Source organism: Engystomops pustulosus, chromosome 5, assembly GCF_040894005.1.
Source record: "Engystomops pustulosus chromosome 5, aEngPut4.maternal, whole genome shotgun sequence".
In the NCBI taxonomy this organism is placed as follows: Eukaryota; Metazoa; Chordata; class Amphibia; order Anura; family Leptodactylidae; genus Engystomops; species Engystomops pustulosus.
In genome coordinates this window covers 104,842,175-104,862,443 of record NC_092415.1, presented here as the reverse complement: position 1 = coordinate 104,862,443, position 20,269 = coordinate 104,842,175, and positions in this window count along the sequence as shown.

Here is a 20,269-nt window from a genome sequence, read left to right as displayed (position 1 = left end):
TCTGATTGTTCCTCATCTTCTTCAAGAATTCATACAAAAGGGTGCCTTGGAGCCTGTCCCCTATCCCCAAAGAGGTTCAGGCGTGTATTCCAGAGTATTTCCTGTCCCAAAGCAAGGAGGATCTTGGAGGCTGGTGATAGATCTTACTTACCTCAACCAGTTTATTCTGAAGAAGAGATTCAGGATGGAATCAATCAGGACAACCATACCCTTAATCTCCAGGAACTGCTTCATGACGACAGTGGATCTGAAAGATGCATATCTGCATATTCCAGTACTTCAGAGTCACAGGAAGTTTCTCTGGGTCGCTATACTACAGGACAAAACAGTACTGCATTACCAGTCCACGTGTCTACCCTTCGGTCTGAGTTCAGCACCCAGAGTTTTTACGAAGGTCGCCGTGGTGTTATCGGCAGCCCTCAGGTTACAAGGCATCCAGGTGATACCCTATCTAGACGACTGGCTTCTGATAGCTCAAACGGAGCACTTGATGGACCACGATCTAGCAGTAGTCCTGAAGACTCTGGAGGTTCATGGGTTTGTGGTCAACAAAAAGAAGTCGTCTCTGGTTCCTGCAACCTCTCAGAAATTTCTAGGTTTTATAATAAACTCTTCCAACATGACGCTCTCTTTGTCATCAGCCAGAATTACCGCTCTGAAGAAAGCGATCAAGCATCTGATTCTGCACCCCAGGACAACAATCAGGAAAGCCATGGCAGTCCTAGGTCGAATAACCTCGGCTATAGAAGCAGTCCCGTGGGCAAAAACCCATATGAGGGGTCCAGGCATCCATTCTCTCCCAATGGTCAAGGAGTCTGCGGTCCTTGGACAAACCAATGACGGTCTCAGTCCAAGCTATCAAGGACTTAATCTGGTGGTTCCGAAACCCACTATTAGGCAGATCCATCCAATTCCTTCAGCCAGTGATCCTTACGTCAGACGCATCCAATTGGGGCTGGGGCGCCCTTCTGGAAGGCCAGTGGGTTCAAAAGAGGTGGACACGGTCCGAGTCCAAATTGCCTTCGAACCTCAAAGAAATGAGAGCTGTACGTCTGGCACTTCTTCACTTCTCCAGTCTCCTACTCGGGCAAGAAGTTTTGGTCCGATCAGACAACCTGGCAGTTGTCTTCTATATCAACAAGCAGGGGGGCACGAAGAGCCGGTCCCTTGCCAGAGAGTGTTCCCTCCTGATGACCTGGGCCGAGCAGACGGTTCACAACATCTCAGCAATTCATATCAGGGGAGTTTTGAATGTGCAGGCGGATTGGCTGAGCCGCAATCCAGTCAGACCTTCGGAGTGGTCTCTGAACAAACAAGTGTTCCAACAAATTGTCCAGAAAATGGGTCTTCCTCAGATAGACCTGATGGCGTCGAGGTCAAACTCTCAGCTTCCCCAGTCTTGCTCCCTGTACAAGCAGGAGAACCCAGTAGTGGTGGATGCACTCTCATTCGACTGGACAGACCAATTTCTTTACATATTCCCACCGTTCCCTCTCATTCTGAGAGTGTTACAGAAGATCAGGAGAGAGAAAACGACAGTTATAGCCGTGATTCCGTTTTGGCCGAGAAGGGCCTGGTTCCCTCTTCTCCTGTCATTGTCAAAAGGGGAATTCTGGTTTCTCCCTCCCCGGAAGGACTTGCTACTCCAGAACGGGTTGCTTCACCCCAACCCAGCACCTCTCTATCTGGTGGCCTGGAAGCTGAAAGGGGGAATCTAAGAAGGTCGGGGTTTTCGGATGAGGTTATTGACACATTGGCGGCCTCTAGGAAAGCGAAGACGTTAAAAGTCTACCAACGTGTCTGGGGAATCTATAAGCAATGGTGCTTATCAAGAAGAGCTTCTTCTACTCATATTCCTTCCCTCCTTCAATTTCTGCAGGATGGCTTAAAGAAGGGCCTGAAGTTTAATACACTGAAAGTCCATTTTACCGCCATTAATTCTTCCATAGGCGGAATCTTCTCTGAGAACCTGTTGGTCAGGAGATTCTTCAGGGGTCTGAAGAAGTTAAAGCCTACAGTTATGTCACCTCTACCGTCTTGGGATCTTTCCATTGTTTTAAAACATTTATGTCAAGAACCATTCGAACCAATCTCAGATATCCCTCTGCATCTTCTATCCTGGAAGACTGTTTTCCTGGTGGCCATTTGTTCTGCAAGGAGGATTAGTGAAATCCAAGCCTTCTCCTGTAAGGAACCGTATCTGAGAGTCATGGAAGACTGCATAATTCTTCGTACAATGCCGGGTTTTCTGCCAAAAATACCTTCTCAATCGGCTTTAAATCAAGAGATCTTCCTTCCTGTCCTGGGTACAGATGCCCCGGAAGAAGAGCAAGGGAAGCTTCAAGCCCTGGATGTGAAAAGATCAGTTCTCACTTATTTCCTGAGGGCAGAAGCTTTTAGGGAATCTGAAGCCCTGTTCTTACAGTTCAGAGGTCCTAATAAGGGAAAACGGGCTAGTAAGTCTACCCTAGCCAGATGGATTAAAGATTCAATTTCCATGTGTTATGATCTAGAAGGCCTTCCATCTCCTCTTAATTTGAAAGCACATTCAACGAGGTCAACGGCTGCTTCATGGGCGGAAATATCCCATATATCCTTGGATCAAATATGCAAGGCGGCAGTATGGTCGGGTCCTTCAACCTTCGTCAGGCACTATAAGCTCAATGTGGGCCCCGGGGTAGGCTCGGCCTTCGGCAAGAGTGTAATTTGTTCGGCTGCCTCGAAGTAACCCGCCCCTTATGTTCTACTGCTTTTCAAGTCCCATTCAGTGCTGCCGTAGGACGACCAGGAATATCGAAATTTGCTCACCGAAATTTTGGTTTCCTGTTGTCCGTAGGCAGCACAAAGATCCCCCCCAATAAAAAATACTTATTGCTGCATAAAAAAACACGTGTGTTCATTGGCTCAGGGGTATTTTATAGGGAGTCAGCCTGCCAATCTCTATTGCTAATCAATTGTTATCTTCTGTCCAATAGGAGGACGTGAGACTTAACCCATTCAGTGCTGCCTACGGACTACAGGAAACCAAAATTTCGGTGAGCAAATTTCGATTATATATATATATATATATCTCAAAATCCAGAAAGAATATTTTTATTCAAATTGTAATTATCTGTAATTAAACTTTTCCATCCAAAGGTATGTAATATAAAAAATAAAAAAAAAGCTGCTTAGCAAATTGTACATCTCCATGGTTACATTTTGACAATATTTTTACACTGAGATGTCTATGAACTATGAAAGTACAGAAACAGCCTCAGAGTTAAGCAGTGGAGGTTAAAAATGTCCTAATTCAGTTAACCCAGATACATAAATCAAATTCTGGTTAGAAAATTACAATGGTAATGAAATGCTGTTTATGCATTTTTCTGGATATATTCAACCTAAGGAGTCACCAAGTAATTTATTGCTATGAGGGATATTCTGCAATGAATAAGGGTAGAGTGTCTACCCGAAACACGTGGGAAATTCAGCCTTGACTTTTTGTGATGACTCCATGTGAACTTACCTGTATTGAGAAGCCTGCAAATAAAGTTTTGATAATTTTTTAAAATAACGCAAGTGGATGTCTATAACTGGGAGCCGGATTATGTGTCTATATGAGGGATATTAGGTTTAATAACCAAACATTAGCACAAATCCACACCTGGCAAAAATGAGTTTCAAGCAGGTTATTTTAAAGCGAATGTTGTAGACTACATATTTACACTGCTTTTATTTAGCAGGTTCGGCAAAACTTGTGTGCAGTTCTATAGCAGAGTTTAAAGAAATACAGGCCAGTTTAACACTACATAAATGGGGGCCGTTTGCTAGCTGTACGAACAGCTTTGCTGCCATACAAGTGCATTGTGCACGGCACTTTACAGTGAGCACACGTGTGTCACTGTACTGTGCTGTTGCCAGAAAAAAAGTAGAACATTCTCTATCTTTTGCCGTATGTAATGCCCAGAAGCATACAGTTATGGCCAGAAATATTTGGACAGTGACACAATTTTCGCGAGTTGGGCTCTGCATGCCACCACATTGGATTTGAAATGAAACCTCTATAACAGAATTCAAGTGCAGATTGTAACGTTTAATTTGAAGGGTTGAACAGAAAATGTAGGAATTGTACACATTTCTTTACAAACACTCCACATTTTAGGAGCTCAAAAGTAATTGGACAAATAAACGTAACCCAAACAAAATATTTTTATTTTCAATATTTTGTTGTGAATTCTTTGGAGGCAATCACTGCCTTAAGTCTGGAACCCATGGACATCACCAAATGCTGGGTTTCCTCCTTCTTAATGCTTTGCCAGGCCTTTACAGCCGCAGCCTTCAGGTCTTGCTTCTTTTGGGTCTTTCCGTCTTAAGTCTGGATTTGAGCAAGTGAAATGCATGCTCAATTTCGGTTAAGATCTGGTAATTGACTTGGCCATTGCAGAATGTTCCACTTTTTTGCACTCATAAACTCCTGGGTAGCTTTGGCTGTATACTTGGGGTCATTGTCCATCTGTACTATGAAGCGCCGTCCGATCAACTTTGCAGCATTTGGCTGAATCTGGGCTGAAAGTATATCCCGGTACACTTCAGAATTCATCCGGCTACTCTTGTCTGCTGTTATGTCATCAATAAACACAAGTGACCCAGTGCCGTTGAAAGCCATGCATGCCCATGCCATCACGTTGCCTCCACCATGTTTTACAGAGGATGTGATGTGCCTTGGATCAAGTGCCATTCCCTTTCTTCTCCAAACTTTTTTCTTCCCATCATTCTGGTACAGGTTGATCTTTGTCTCATCTGTCCATAGAATACTTTTCCAGAACTGAGCTGGCTTCTTGAGGTGTTTTTCGGCAAATTTAACTCTGGTCTATTTTTGGAATTGAATGGTTTGCATCTAGATGTGAACCCTTTGTATTTACTTTCATGGAGTCTTCTCTTTACTGTTGACTTAGAGACAGATACACCTACAGTTGATGTTGTGAACGGGTTCTTCTTCACCAAAGAAAGTATGCACCGATCATCCACCACTGTTGTCATCCGTGGACGCCCAGGCCTTTTTGAGTTCCCAAGCTCACCAGTCAATTCCTTTTTTCTCAGAATGTACCCGACTGTTGATTTTGCTACTCCACGCATGTCTGCTATCTGATGGATTTTTTCTTTTTTTTTCAGCCTCAGGATGTTCTGCTTCACCTTAATTAAGAGTTCCTTTGACCGCATGTTGTCTGGTCACAGCAACAGCTTCCAAATGCAAAACCACACACCTGGAATCAACCCCAGACCTTTTAACTACTTCATTGATTACAGGTTAACGAGGGAGACGCCTTCAGAGTTAATTGCAGCCCTTAGAGTCCATTGTCCAATTACTTTTGGTCCCTTGAAAAAGAGGAGGCTATGCATTACAGAGCTATGATTCCTAAACCCTTTCTCCGATTTGGATGTGGAAACTCTCATATTGCAGCTGGGAGTGTGCACTTTCAGCCCATATTATATATATAATTGTATTTCTGAACATGTTTTTGTAAACAGATAAAATAACAAAACTTGTGTCACTGTCCAAATATTTCTGGCACTAACTGTATCTTGCTATGAAGAGTGGTGGGATGAGGAGCGCTCACCCCTCCACCTCTCCGGCAGAACCTATGCTAGGCCTTGGTCCTGTCCTGGGCATGGAATACATTTGTGTGCTGCCCGTGGAAGTGTCGATCGGATCCCAATGGACTGCACACTTTGAACAAAATGGGAATCCGTCCAGTTAGCAGAGGTCCTTGAATTATGTTTTGGTATAAGGTTTTTGTACAAGGAGTGTGTGACTCCCATCTAATGCACTATGCTCGGTCTGTGGGCTCTGACCATTAAGTGGGTCCGAGCATGGTCCTGTACAGGTAGCCTAAAGACGATAGGTCTCTGTAAAGGTTAGTGGAATTCAATGTTCTTATTTGTATATTGTTTCTACATACAAAACATTTCTATATGGAAGCGTGTTCAATATAATCTATACACGTCATACATAGATGCAAATGCTACATAATTACAAGAGAATATGCAAAATAATTTTGTGTACACAAATGGTTACATTTATATATACTGAAAGATTAAGGTTTTATATTGAATTAAAGTCAAATTCAGATTTACCACCTCAGGGCTGAAAGTTATGTGTAAAAAGAAAGCATGAGTAATGTGAAGCTTTCATATAAACTGCATACCTAGCCAGTGAATACCTCCTTCACCCTGAATGTTACATTGCTAAATGCTTTCTCTACAATCGTTTTATGATGACAGTATTGTCAATCCTAAAATAACCACATAAAAACATGCTAATGTAAATGTTGCCAATACAATTCTATAGTCATGCAATTGATTGGATATTCATTCACTTCATTGTAAAAAAAATAAAACTGTTCTGTACATATTATTGTTTGCTTTATTCAATATTGTTGAATGGCTGTTTATTTTTATTAAATGCTGGTTAGAAGGTTTGTTTGAGTCTACAATATTGATTATTGTAGGATTAGAGTGGTAGAGCCTTACTCGTGGCCTTCACATGACCATTTCTTGGCTAACCGCTGTTTCTACGGCTAACACATGTCCCCAGTCTCTTCTGAGGCTCATGCACAGGGCTGTGTACGAGCATGCCTGCCAGTGTTTCGGAGCTGGTAAAATTCCTGTTTGACCTAGCGAATCAGGCAGTTTTTTATTATTGTCCTCAGCATGTGTGCGGTGCTCACACGTTGATGACTGTCAGGGCCCAAGACCTGGACATTCATGTGCATGTAGGCTGAAACCTATTGTCACCCATGTCACAAGATAAACAAATAAAAGAAGAAGGTTTACTGTGGTCATTTTCATTCCCTTTTTTTCCCTATATCTCCACAACATTCTTCTGTTGTTTCCTGTCCGTTGGGAATCGTGGAACGTTGCTCTATCAGGTGCTGTTAGGCAGGAACAGGAAAATCGCCCAGCTTACCGATTCCAGTGCTCTGTGGGTAGTGCCGGAGGGCTGTGCAGGTAACATCACACCAGGTCTCTGAGGTGATCCTGTCTACTGGCTGTAAGTCCCACCTGGAGGGCAGACCTAAGCAGCCAGGGAGCCTTATGGATAGGCAGCATCCACTTCCTGGTGTAGCAGTCAAGAATAACCCCATCACACATTATACCCAGGTATAGTTTGGCCTAGGCCAGAGTATACCTCAGGGCAGTGATGGTGAACCTTTTAGAGACCAAGTGCCCAAACTATAACCCATAGCCACCTGTTTATCACAAAGTGCCAACATGGCAATTTATTCCCTAACTTATTGCTCCCCGCTCTGTTGTAACTTTCACTCGTATCAGTGTTCTGAGGACACCAATACAGTAGATAGAATGAGGACCAATTATTCCTGTTCCCCAGAACAGGAAGAAATATTTTGACTGGAGAAGGAGCAACAATGATAATTCTGATCTGTTCACACCTTATCACCCCTCCTGTAGTCCCATGCAGCGCTGTTGCTTTATAATAACATTGAGCATGACAAGTCCTGGGCTGCCTGGGAGTGCAAGTGGATAATTGAGTCCTCTTTGGTGATGGCCTGGGTGCCCAGAGAGAGGGCTCCGAGTGTCACCTCTGGCTGAGAGTCATGATAAATTTCCCACATTATGGGACACATTTAATAAGAACAGTGCAAACTGCACTATGTGTACATATGTGTGTATATTTCAGATTGTGCAAGACTCAGGATTTCTGGGGCACATTCTGCATGAATCGAGTGCAGCACTTTTTTTTTTGGTGCACGCTTAACATGGGAAGTGCAAAACACATTTCTGTCGGACTTTGCATGATAATTGTGGTGCACAGTCCGACTGAGCACCAAAAAGTTTCCTTCAGTGCAGAAACTTGTGTTGCATGAAGAATATTGCAACCGTGGCACAAAACAGTGATGTGCGACACAAATGTGGCACAAACACTTCTTAAATACCTGTGAAACCTGTACATTTCGTTAACATTGCAATCATTTAAACCACATTTATGTAAAAGCAATGTGAACACGAGGTTTATACCACATTTACATAAACGCTATGTGAATGCAATATCAGCCTGCATTGAAACATTTTCCATTTCATCACATTGATGTAAACCATGTTTAAGTAAAGAAATTTTAACATTTTCACGCTGCATTTACGTAAAAGCAAAGTGACTGTGATGTTTGCACTGAATTTACAGCAATGCAATAATTACACAGCCATTCCATTATTCTCACCCATTAGGATCTACAGCGGCTACAAAACTGCATTAGAAAACCTCAGTGTGGGAACACAGCCTAACAGTCATGGTTATGTGTTCGTTAGGAGAAATTAAGTAATTTTTGTGTATATCATATTATTACTGATGGGGTATAAAATAGCCTAGGCCACTTTCACTCCGAGTATAGTCTGGGCTTGGGGTATACTCTGGCCTGTTACACCGGTTTGCCTGTCATGTGGACAATTCCAGGACAATTCAGGAATTCGAAGGCAGAGAAGGATTAAAAAAATCCGCCAATTTTAAAGTTTAAAGCGCCCGAAGACGCCAGGTGAGTGTTACTGCTTAGGTAGCTATACCTAGGTATGTTCCTTCCCCATGGTGGTCTGGATACCTGTCCTAAGGGGGGATACCCATCCTTGAAGGGATATTGTCCTTAAAGGGATACTGTTCTTAAGAAGAATACTAGTCCTTAAGGAGACATATGTCCTTAAAAGGAAGAGACCACTGTATAATCTTTTTTTTTCTCAATTCCATAGCAACACGACACTGTGCAGCCAATGCCTCCTGCTAAGAAATGCATCATTTGCAAAAAGTCACTTTAGTTTTAGTATAAAACAGCACTAAGCACCAAATGCATTCAAAGTATTGTAGCAGATATATCACCATCTTTACTATCAAGCCTAAAACATGAAGGATGAAGTAAAAGGGGTGGTGGCAAAAATACTCTTCAACGTCGTTGAGTTGGACAAAAATTAACATGGAAGATACAGAAGAGCCTCTGTCGGTACAGGATCATATGAAAAGATCCAGGGGCCCGGGATGAACAGCCAAGACAAAACTTATGGGTGATGGGACCCCCTTGGACAGTAATACGGGCCCCTGTGCTGTCCCTCTGTCCGCCCACCTTATCTGTGGGACGACCGACTTGGCCACTCAGCCCGCCCACTTCTTTTGGCTCCAGCAGCAGCCGCATGGCATGACCACTTCTTCTAGGCCAGGCCCCGCCTGTTCTATCCGTGGCCGCCCGCTGACCTAGTTCATCCGCGCTCGCCCGCCACAGTCTGTGTGCGACCGCCTGGCCAGCCTCCTACTTCCGCGGCTTCACAGCCCCCCGGGTGGTCCACTTCTTCTGCGGCCGCAAGGCCTAGTCCATTCGCGGCCGCTTGACCGGCCGGCTAACCGCGTCCGCAGTCGCGCAGCCGGCCTTCTTCCGCAGTTTCTCGAGGACACAGCCTCCCACTGCACAGCAGCCGGTCTACAGGAAATGTAAGTAAATCCCTATACATATATGTATAGGTTGCTGTATGTATGTGTGAATGTGCTGTATGTGTGTAAGTGCTGTATGTATGTGCTGTATGTATGTGTGTATGTGCTGTATGTGTGTGTATGTGCTATATGTGTGTGTGATTATACTGTATGTGTGTATATTCTGTATATACCGTATGTATTTGTGTATATATTGCATGTATACGCAGTATGTGTGTATGTGTATACTCTGTGTACCGTATGTATTTGTGTATATATTGCATGCATAGGCAATATGTGTGTATGTGTATACTCTGTGTACCGTATGTATTTGTGTATATATTGCATGTATAGGCAGTATGTGTGTATGTGTATACTGTGTGTATGTTTATATATTGTATGTAGACACATGCATATAAATATTTATATGTATATGGTGTATGTGTATCTGCTGTATATACTGTACTGTGTGTATATGCTGTATGTATATGCATTATGTGTGTATACACTATACACTCACTGGCCACTTTATTAGGTACACCATGCTAGTAACGGGTTGGACCCCCTTTTGCCTTCAGAACTGCCTCAATTCTTCGTGGCATAGATTGTGGAAGCTTTCCTCAGAGATTTTGGTCCATATTGACATGATGGCATCACACAGTTGCCGCAGATTTGTCGGCTGCACATCCATGATGCGAATCTCACGTTCCACCACATCCCAAAGATGCTCTATTGGATTGAGATCTGGTGACTGTGGAGGCCATTTGAGTACAGTGAACTCATTGTCATATTCAAGAAACCAGTCTGAGATGATTCCAGCTTTATGACATGGCGTATTATCTTGCTGAAAGTAGCCATCAGATGTTGGGTACATTGTGGTCATAAAGGGATGGACATGGTCAGCAACAATACTCAGGTAGGCTGTGGCGTTGCAACGATGCTCAATTGGTGCCAAGGGGCCTAAAGAGTGCCAAGAAAATATTCCCCACACCATGACACCACCACCACCAGCCTGAACCGTTGATACAAGGCAGGATGGATCCATGCTTTCATGTTGTTGACGCCAAATTCTGACCCTACCATCCAAATGTCGCAGCAGAAATCGAGACTCATCACACAAGGCAACATTTTTCCAATCTTCTACTGTCCAATTTCGATGAGCTTGTGCAAATTGTAGCCTCAGTTTCCTGTTCTTAGCTGAAAGGAGTGGCACCCGGTGTGGTCTTCTGCTGCTGTAGCCCATCTGCCTCAAAGTTTGACATACTGTGCGTTCAGAGATGCTCTTCTGCCTACCTTGGTTGTAACGGGTGGCAATTTGAGTCACTGTTGCCTTTCTATCAGCTCGAACCAGTCTGCCCATTCTCCTCTGGCATCAACAAGGCAGTTCCACCCACAGAACTACTGCTCACTGGATGTTTTTTCTTTTTCGGACCATTCTCTGTAAACCATAGAGATGGTTGTTCTTCAAAATCCCAGTAGATCAGCAGTTTCTGAAATACTCAGACCAGCCCTTCTGGCACCAACAACCATGCCAGGTTCAAAGGCACTCAAATCCCCTTTCTTCCCCATACTGATGCTCGGTTTGAACTGCAGGAGATTGTCTTGACCATGTCTACATGCCTAAATGCACTGAGTTGCCGCCATGTGATTGGCTGATTAGAAATTAAGTGTTAACGAGCAGTTGGACAGGTGTACCTATTAAAGTGGCCGGTGAGTGTATACACTGTATGTATGTGTGTATATGCTGTATATAGATTCAGTATGTGTATATGGTGTTTTTATACTGCATGTATGTGTATACACAATGGGTGTATACCATATGTAAAAGAATGTGTTGTATGTATGCTATATGTATATATATATAAATAGCATGTATGAAACTTTGATGTATATATATACTGTATGTATATACAGTTTGAGTTTGTATATACTGTATATATTAGTGTATAAATGTATAAAGGAGTACATAAACTTGTACATATGAGTGTATATGTATGTATATGTGTATGAGTATATAAAAGTGAGTGTAGAAATTTATGTGTGTGGTGTATTTAAGTGTATAAAAGTGTGTGATTTTATAAATGTATGTGTATGCATGAATATTTTTTTAGAGGGAGGGGGGCCCCATGCAGAAATCTGCTATGGGTCCCTGCCTCTCCTAGTTATGCCACTGGTAAGGTGCCTAAAGTGGATGCACTAATTGCAGGTAATTGTAACTCTTTCTCTGCCAGATATTTCTGGAAATTTTGTAACATTATTGGCCTGATTAATTTTTACAATTTTGACGTTTACAAATAAAAACGAAATTACAGCAAAAAGAAATATAGTAAACCCAATCAAACCATATATTTTCTGAAAGCAGACACTTGTCCAATTTTTAAAATTACATTAAAGAGTTTATAGTCATAGGCACCTTCATGCAATTTTGATTCAAAGTGTTACATTTTATTTAAAAAATATATAAAATTTAAATTTGATGGCAAAAAATTTGAAACTTTTAGGCCCATTCCACACTTGCGAGTTATGCGATGAACTTGCATCACACTCGCAACGCATGCTGCCGGGAATGCATGGCCCGAGCGCTGCAAGTGTGGAACGGGCCTTACTTTCACATCTTCTAAATGTAATAGATGAATGTGTAAAGTACAGAGATACCTCATAATCATAGGTTCACATGAATAAATCATCATCATATCACTAAAATCGATGTAACTAAATATCTGCTTTTCAGCTAGAAATTTTAAGACAGTCACAACCTACAAAATCTTAACTTTCCAGATGTTCCGTGCATCATTTTGCCTTTTTTGCACCATTTTTGCGCCAATTTTGACGCAATTCTAAACCTGGTCCAGGGCAGGTGCAAAGGATTTTTTTTTTCATGGACCCGATTTTAACATGTAACTTGGAATTATTTCACATGCTTTAACTGTTTAACATTTTGCACAGTAACCTCTTTTGTCCAATTTTTTTAATTTTTGCAATTTCTTTTTTTTTAATTGGTTACTTCTAAGGGTGAGGTCACATGTAGCGGTTTAATGTCGTTTATAATGCATTTTGAAACTAATTACAACAGCTGAGGAGAGGTGATTTGCCTTATTTCATTACTGTTAAAATTTGCATTTACAAAACGCAATATAAATGCCACATTAACGCATGTGTTAACATTGCATTTACTATGCGTTTTGTAAATTCAAATGTTAACAGTAATGTAATTAGGAAAATCGACTCCCCTCAGCTGCTGTAATAGGTTTCAAAATGCATTAAAAATGAAACATGTTAAATCCCAAATTAACAGTAGTGTCCACTCCTGTATATAACCCCTAATATGGCTTGTGTCCATGTGGATTTGAGACATTTGCAACAAAAAATTTTGAAAAAGAAGCCAAAATTTGCGCCTGCCAGGATAGGAAAAACTGAACATGTATCACAAGTAAAAAGACAGGATCATACATAAGGTGCAAAAACTAGCCGCCAAAAGTCTCTAAAATGCACCTCAGAGAGACCAAACTATGATACATGTGCCCCTATTAGTGTGAAATAAAAACTTTATTCAGGAACGTGTGTGTTTTCTTATAACTTTATGGAATATACGTTCAGAAAATAGAAAGCAATCAGAGAGCAAGTGTGTTCTCAGCTTGTTCTGGATAGGAGAGGGTTAATAACATGAACATTAGTTGATAATATCCCTCATCAAAGTTTAGTAACATACAAGAGCACATTTACTAAGGGCCATTGTGAAGGAAACCGTGACGTTTCGTACCCCTAAAGAATACGCAAGGTCACTTAGTTATCCTTTTATAGACACTCTCAGAACGCACAGCGCAGGAAGTTATTTAAATTTGTCCATGCAACTCTCAGATGTGGTAAAACAATAAATCCCAACCCTGAATGGCTATAAGACCCCTTTCACTTGGCTCAGTGAAAAGAACCTTATCAAACCAATTAAGCTGCCACAGTTCTTCTTTAACATAAGCCCGATCCAAAACAGGATTAAAATGGGTGAGGAATAGAGATGAGCGAACATGCTCGTCCGAGCTTGATGCTCGGTCGAGCATTAGGGTACTCGAAACTGCTCGTTACTCGGACGAATACTTCGCCCGCTCGAGAAAATGGCAGCTCCCGCCGTTTTGCTTTTTGGCGGCCAGAAACAGAGCCAATCACAAGCCAGGAGACTCTGCACTCCACCCAGCATGACGTGGTACCCTTACACGTCGATAGCAGTGGTTGGCTGGCCAGATCAGGTGACCCTGGGATAGACTAGCCGCTGGCCGCGCTGCTCGGATCATTCTGTCTCTGGATGCCGCTAGGGAGAGAGCTGCTGCTGGTCAGGGAAAGCGTTAGGGTGTTCTATTAGCTTACTGTTAGGCAGGAGTGATTCTCAAAGAACCCAACAGCCCTTCTTAGGGCTACAATAACGTTCTACTTTTTTTATTTTAATTTGCATCTTTTACCATTTTGTGAGGAATTAGCAGGGGGACTTGCTACCGTTGTGTTTAGCTCTTAGTGGCACACATATCCATAGCAAAGACCGAAGTGGGAAAATTCAGTAGGGGTTGGATTTCTATTAGGCAATAACTCAGTGTCATCTCATCTGGCATAGTAGTGTGCTTCCTTTGATACTTGGCTAGAAAATAGCCATAGGAGAATACAAACAGCTTCTTGAAGCCTACAGTAGCGTTCTATATATTTGATTTCTGGTTGATCTGCTGGTGGCTGTAGTTTCTGCAGTGCATGTACTTGCCAATTCTGAGCAATTTGTAGTGAGACTTGCGACCGCTGTGTTCTGCGCTTAGTGGCGCACATATCCATAGCAAAGACCGAAGTGGCAAAATTCAGTAGGGGTTGGATTTCTATTAGGCAATAACTCAGTGTCATCTCATCTGGCATAGTAGTGTGCTTCCTTTGATACTTGGCTAGAAAATAGCCATAGGAGAATACAAACAGCTTCTTGAAGCCTACAGTAGCGTTCTATATATTTGATTTCTGGTTGATCTGCTGGTGGCTGTAGTTTCTGCAGTGCATGTACTTGCCAATTCTGAGCAATTTGTAGTGAGACTTGCGACCGCTGTGTTCTGCGCTTAGTGGCGCACATATCCATAGCAAAGGCCGAAGTGGCAAAATTCAGTAGGGGTTGGATTTCTATTAGGCAATAACTCAGTGTCATCTCATCTGGCATAGTAGTGTGCTTCCTTTGATACTTGGCTAGAAAATAGCCATAGCAATAGGATAGGATTGTTTGGTTTTAAAAACTCAAAAAAAAACAAAAAACACAAAAAAAAAAAAAAACACAAAAAAACACCAAAAAAAACAAAAAGAAGTAAAAAAAATAAAAAAGTTATAACTCTCATTTTAAAAATGTTTAACCCGAGGGCTAGGGGTAGAGGACGAGGGCGGGGACGTGGGCGTCCAACTACTGCAGGGGTCAGAGGCCGTGGTCCTGGGCGGGGTGAGACACCACCTGCTGATGAGGGAGCAGGGGAACGCCGCAGAGCTACACTCCCTAGGTTCATGTCTGAAGTTACTGGGACTCGTGGTAGAGCACTGTTGAGGCCAGAACAGTGCGAACAGGTGATGTCGTGGATTGCCGACAATGCTTCGAGCAATTTGTCCACCAGTCAGTCTTCCACGCAGTCCACCCATGTCACCGAAATCGGCACTCCTCCAGCTCCTGCACCTCAGCCTCCTCCCCCCCAGTCTGCCCCCTCCCAGCAAAATTTGCCATTTGAACCGGCATACTCTGAGGAACTGTTTTCTGGACCCTTCCCACAGTCACAAACCACTTGTCCGGTTGCTGATGAGCAATTTTCCGATGCCCAGGTTTTCCACCAGTCACAGTCTGTGGGTGATGATGACCTTCTTGACGTAGTGGAAGTGTGTAAAGAGGTGTCCGACGATGAGGAGACACGGTTGTCAGACAGTGGGGAAGTTGTTGTCAGGGCAGGAAGTCCAAGGGGGGAGCAGACTGAGGGATCGGAGGATGATGAGGTGACAGACCCAAGCTGGGTTGAGAGGCCGGGTGAACACAGTGCTTCTGAGACGGAGGAGAGTCCTCGACCTGAACAGGTTGGAAGAGGCAGTGGTGGGGCCAGACGGAGAGGCAGGGCCAGAGCTGGTGCATCAGCGCCACTGTCAACTAGTGAAGCTCCCGTGGTGAGGGCTCTTGCGGCGAGGGCTAGATCTTCAGAAGTGTGGAGGTTCTTTAAGGAAACACCGGATGACCGACGGACTGTGGTGTGCAACATTTGCCAAACCAGGCTCAGCAGGGGTTCCACCACTACTAGCTTAACTACCACCAGTATGCGCAGGCATATGAATGCTAAGCACCCCACTCAGTGGCAACAAGCCCGTTCACCTCCGGCCGTGCACACCACTGCTCCTTCCCCTGTGTCAGCTGCTAGTCAGCCCCCTGCCCAGGACCCTGGCACAAAAACCCCATCGTCGCCTCCACGATCCTCCACAGCATCCACCAGCGTTCAGCTCTCCATACCCCAGACGCTGGAGCGGAAACGCAAATATAGTGCAACCCACCCGCACGCCCAAGCCCTTAATGTGCACATCTCCAGATTGCTTAGCCTGGAGATGCTGCCCTATAGGCTAGTAGAGACCGAGGCCTTTCGCAACCTCATGGCGGCGGCCGCCCCTCGGTATTCGGTCCCCAGCCGCCACTACTTTTCCCGATGTGCCGTCCCAGCCCTGCACCAGCACGTGTCAGACAACATCATCCGTGCCCTGACCAACGCCGTTTCTGACAAGGTCCACCTGACCACGGACACGTGGACGAGTGCTGCCGGGCAGGGCCACTATATATTGCTGACGGCACATTGGGTTAACTTGGTGGAGGCTGGGACCGAGTCTGACCCTGGGGCTGCTCATATACTGCCGACGCCGAGGATTGCGGGGCCTACCTCGGTCCAGGTGTTTCAGGCCTACTATGCCTCCTCCTCCTCCCACCCCTCCTCCACCTCCTCCTCCGAACTACCATCCGTGGGCACGGCGCCATCAGTCGGTAGCTCTAGGCACAGCAGCAGTGCCGTCGCTAAGCGACAGCAGGCGGTGCTCAAACTGCTGAGCCTAGGCGACAAAAGGCACACCGCCCAAGAGCTATTACAGGGCATCACGGCGCAGACTGATCTGTGGCTGGCACCGCTGAACCTCAAGCCGGGAATGGTTGTGTGTGACAACGGCCGTAACCTGGTGGCGGCTCTGCAACTCGGCAGACTGACACATGTGCCATGCCTGGCCCATGTGTTAAATCTGATAGTGCAGCGTTTCCTCAAGACATACCCCAATCTGTCTGATTTGCTCACGAAGGTGCGCCGCATCTGTGCGCATTTCAGGAAGTCCAGCCCAGATGCTGCCACTCTCAGGGCAGCGCAGCGCCGCCTCCAACTGCCCGCTCACCGACTGTTGTGCGACGTGCCCACGAGGTGGAATTCAACACTGACCATGTTATCCAGAGTTTACCAGCAGCGCAGAGCGATTGTAGACTGCCAGATGTCAACTTCCACCAGAACTGGTAGTCAGGTCAGTCAGCTTCCTCAAGTCTACAATGAGGAGTGGACGTGGATGTCTGATATCTGTCAGGTGCTGAGTAACTTTGAGGAGTCAACACAGATGGTCAGTGGCGATGCCGCCATCATCAGCCTCACCATCCCGCTGCTTGGCCTGTTGAAAAACTCTCTGGTCAGCATGAAGTCGGAAGCTTTGCGCTCGTCACAAGAGACGGGGGAAGAATATTCCCTTGTTGATAGCCAAAGCACCCTGAGGTCTGTTTCTCAGCGCATATCGGAGGAGGTGGAGGTGGAGGAGGATGAGGAGGAAGAGGAGGAGAATGTTGGCGAGACACAAGAGGGGACCATTGTTGAGTCCTTCACTGTTCAGCGTGTATGGGCAGAAGAAGAGGAGTTGGAGGAGTTGGAGGAGGAGGAAATGGACAGTCAGGCCAGTGAGGGGAGTGAATTCTTACGCGTTGGTACTCTGGCGCATATGGCAGATTTCATGCTAGGCTGCCTATCCCGTGACCCTCGCGTTCAAAGAATTTATTCCAGCACCGATTACTGGGTGTTCACTCTCCTGGACCCACGGTACAAGCAAAATCTTCCCACTCTCATCCCTGGAGAGGAAAGGAGTGTGAGAATGCATGAATACCAGCAGGCCCTGGTGCACAAGCTGAAACAGTATTTCCCTTCTGACAGCGCTAGCGGCAGAGTGCGTAGTTCTGCGGGACAAGTAGCGAGGGAGAGTAGGCGAGCAGGCAGCTTGTCCAGCACTGGCAAGGGTACGCTTTACAAGGCTTTTGCCAGCTTTATGTCACCCCAGCAAGACACTGTCACCTGTCCCCAGTCTCGGCAGAGTAGGGCTGATCTTTACAGAAAGATGGTGAGGGAGTACGTAGCTGACCATACCATCGTCCTAAATGATCACACAGCTCCCTACAACTACTGGGTTTCAAAGCTGGACATGTGGCACGAACTGGCGCTGTACGCCTTGGAGGTTCTTGCCTGCCCTGCCGCTAGCGTCTTGTCCGAGCGGGTTTTCAGTGCAGCTGGTGGCATCATCACCGATAAGCGTACACGCCTGTCGACTGACAGCGCTGACAGGCTGACGCTTATTAAAATGAATAAAGGCTGGATTTCTCAGAATTTCCAATCTCCACCAGGTGAAGGAAGCTCAACCTGAATAATTGATCCACTCCTCCTCCTCCTCCTCATTTTCCTCCTTCTCCTCCTCTTTGTACAGTAAAGCAGAGGAAAATGGCTATTTTTTGACAGGGCCCACTGGCTCTTGCTATAGTACTTCATGCATTTAATTTTTCTGGAGGGCCACCTACCCGGTCCTCTGTTTGAAACAATTTTTGTGAGTGCCACATACAGGCACTCAATCTATTCCATTTTTCTGGAGGGCCACCTACCCGGTCCTCTGTTTTAAAAAATTTTTGGGACTGCCACATACAGGCACTCAATCTATTCCATTTTACTGCAGGGCCACCTACCTGCTCCTCTGGTTTGAAACATTTTTGGGACTGCCACATACAGGCACTCAATCTATTCCATTTTACTGGAGGGCCACCTACCTGCTCCTCTGGTTTGAAACATTTTTGGGACTGCCACATACAGGCACTCAATCTATTCCATTTTACTGCAGGGCCACCTACCTGCTCCTCTGGTTTGAACAATTTTTGGGACTGCCACATACAGGCACTCAATCTATTCCATTTTACTGCAGGGCCACCTACCTGCTCCTCTGGTTTGAACAATTTTTGGGACTGCCACATACAGGCACTCAATCTATCCCATTTTACTGGAGGGCCACCTACCTGCTCCTCTGGTTTGAAAAATGTTTGGGACTGCCACATACAGGCACTATCCAAATTAAATTGTCTCCATAGCAGCCTCCACACGTTGTCTCCATTGCTACCTCCAAAAGTCGTCCATATAGCTGCCTCCATACATCGTCCCTTTATCAAACGAGGTGTGTCAGGCAGAAATTTGGGTTGTTTTCATGGATTCCACATCAAAGTTGTTAACTTTGTCGCCACCCTGCTGTGTTATCCACAAAATATACTGGCAAACTTTTACCATTTAGGGATATTATTTCAGCGCTTCTTGCGCATCTGTTTACATTCCCCTCACCCGGCATATCCTAAACTTATAAGAACGCTACTACACTTGATCTTATACAAAAGGTTCTTAGAAGTGCTGTTTGGGGAGTAGCCTAGAGACAGGGGCTTGGATTGGCGAAAGCTCGCCTGGCAGCGGAACGCCAGCTCCATGCGCATCATGCGCTTCTTGCGCATCTGTTTACATTCCCCTCACCCGCCATATCCCAAACTTATAAGAACGCTACTACACTTAACTTGGTGCAGGCTGGGACCGAGTCTGACCCTGGGGCTGGTCATATACTGCCGACGCAGAGAATTGCGGGGCCTACCTCGGTCCAGGTCTCAAAGGCCTACTATACCTCCTCCCACCCCTCCTCCACCTCCTCCTCCGAATTACCATCCGTGGGCATGGCGCCATCAGTCGGTAGCTCTAGGCACAGCAGCAGTGCCGTCGCTAAGCGACAGCAGGCGGTGCTGAAACTGCTGAGCCTAGGCGATAAAAGGCACACCGCCCAAGAGCTATTACAGGGCATTCCACATCAAAGTTGTTAACTTTGTCGCCACCCTGCTGTGTAATCCCCAAAATATACTTGCAAACTTTTACCATTTAGGGATATTATTTCAGCGCTTCTTGCGCATCTGTTTACATTCCCCTCACCCGCCATATCCTAAACTTATAAGAACGCTACTACACTTGATCTTATACAAAAGGTTCTTAGAAGTGCTGTTTGGGGAGTAGCCTATAGACAGGGGCTTGGATTGGCGAAAGCTCGCCTGGCAGCGGAGCGCCAGCTCCATGCCAAGATCCAACTAACATAGTTTTAACTGCAGCACCTTTAATCTACTACTAGTTCACTGCCTCCATACATGGTCCCCTTATCAAACGAGCTGTGTCAGGCAGAATTTTGGGTTGTTTTCATGGCTTCCATGTTAACTTTGTCGCCACCCTGCTGTGTAATCCACAAAATATACTGGCAAACTTTTATCATGTACCGATATTATTTGAGCGCTTCTTGCTCACCTCCTTTGGTTCCTCTCTGCCACCCATTGGTTTGAAGCCTGAGTCCATTTAGGGTATGTCGCCATGCCACTCTCTAGCCTTCCGCTGCTGCCGCTGCCTCTGCATGCCGTCCCCTATAGTGTCAGGGTCAATTATTGGATGTTTTAGATGCTATCTAGCTTCATTCTGTCACTCTGTCATGGCCATGCTGTTGCCCATA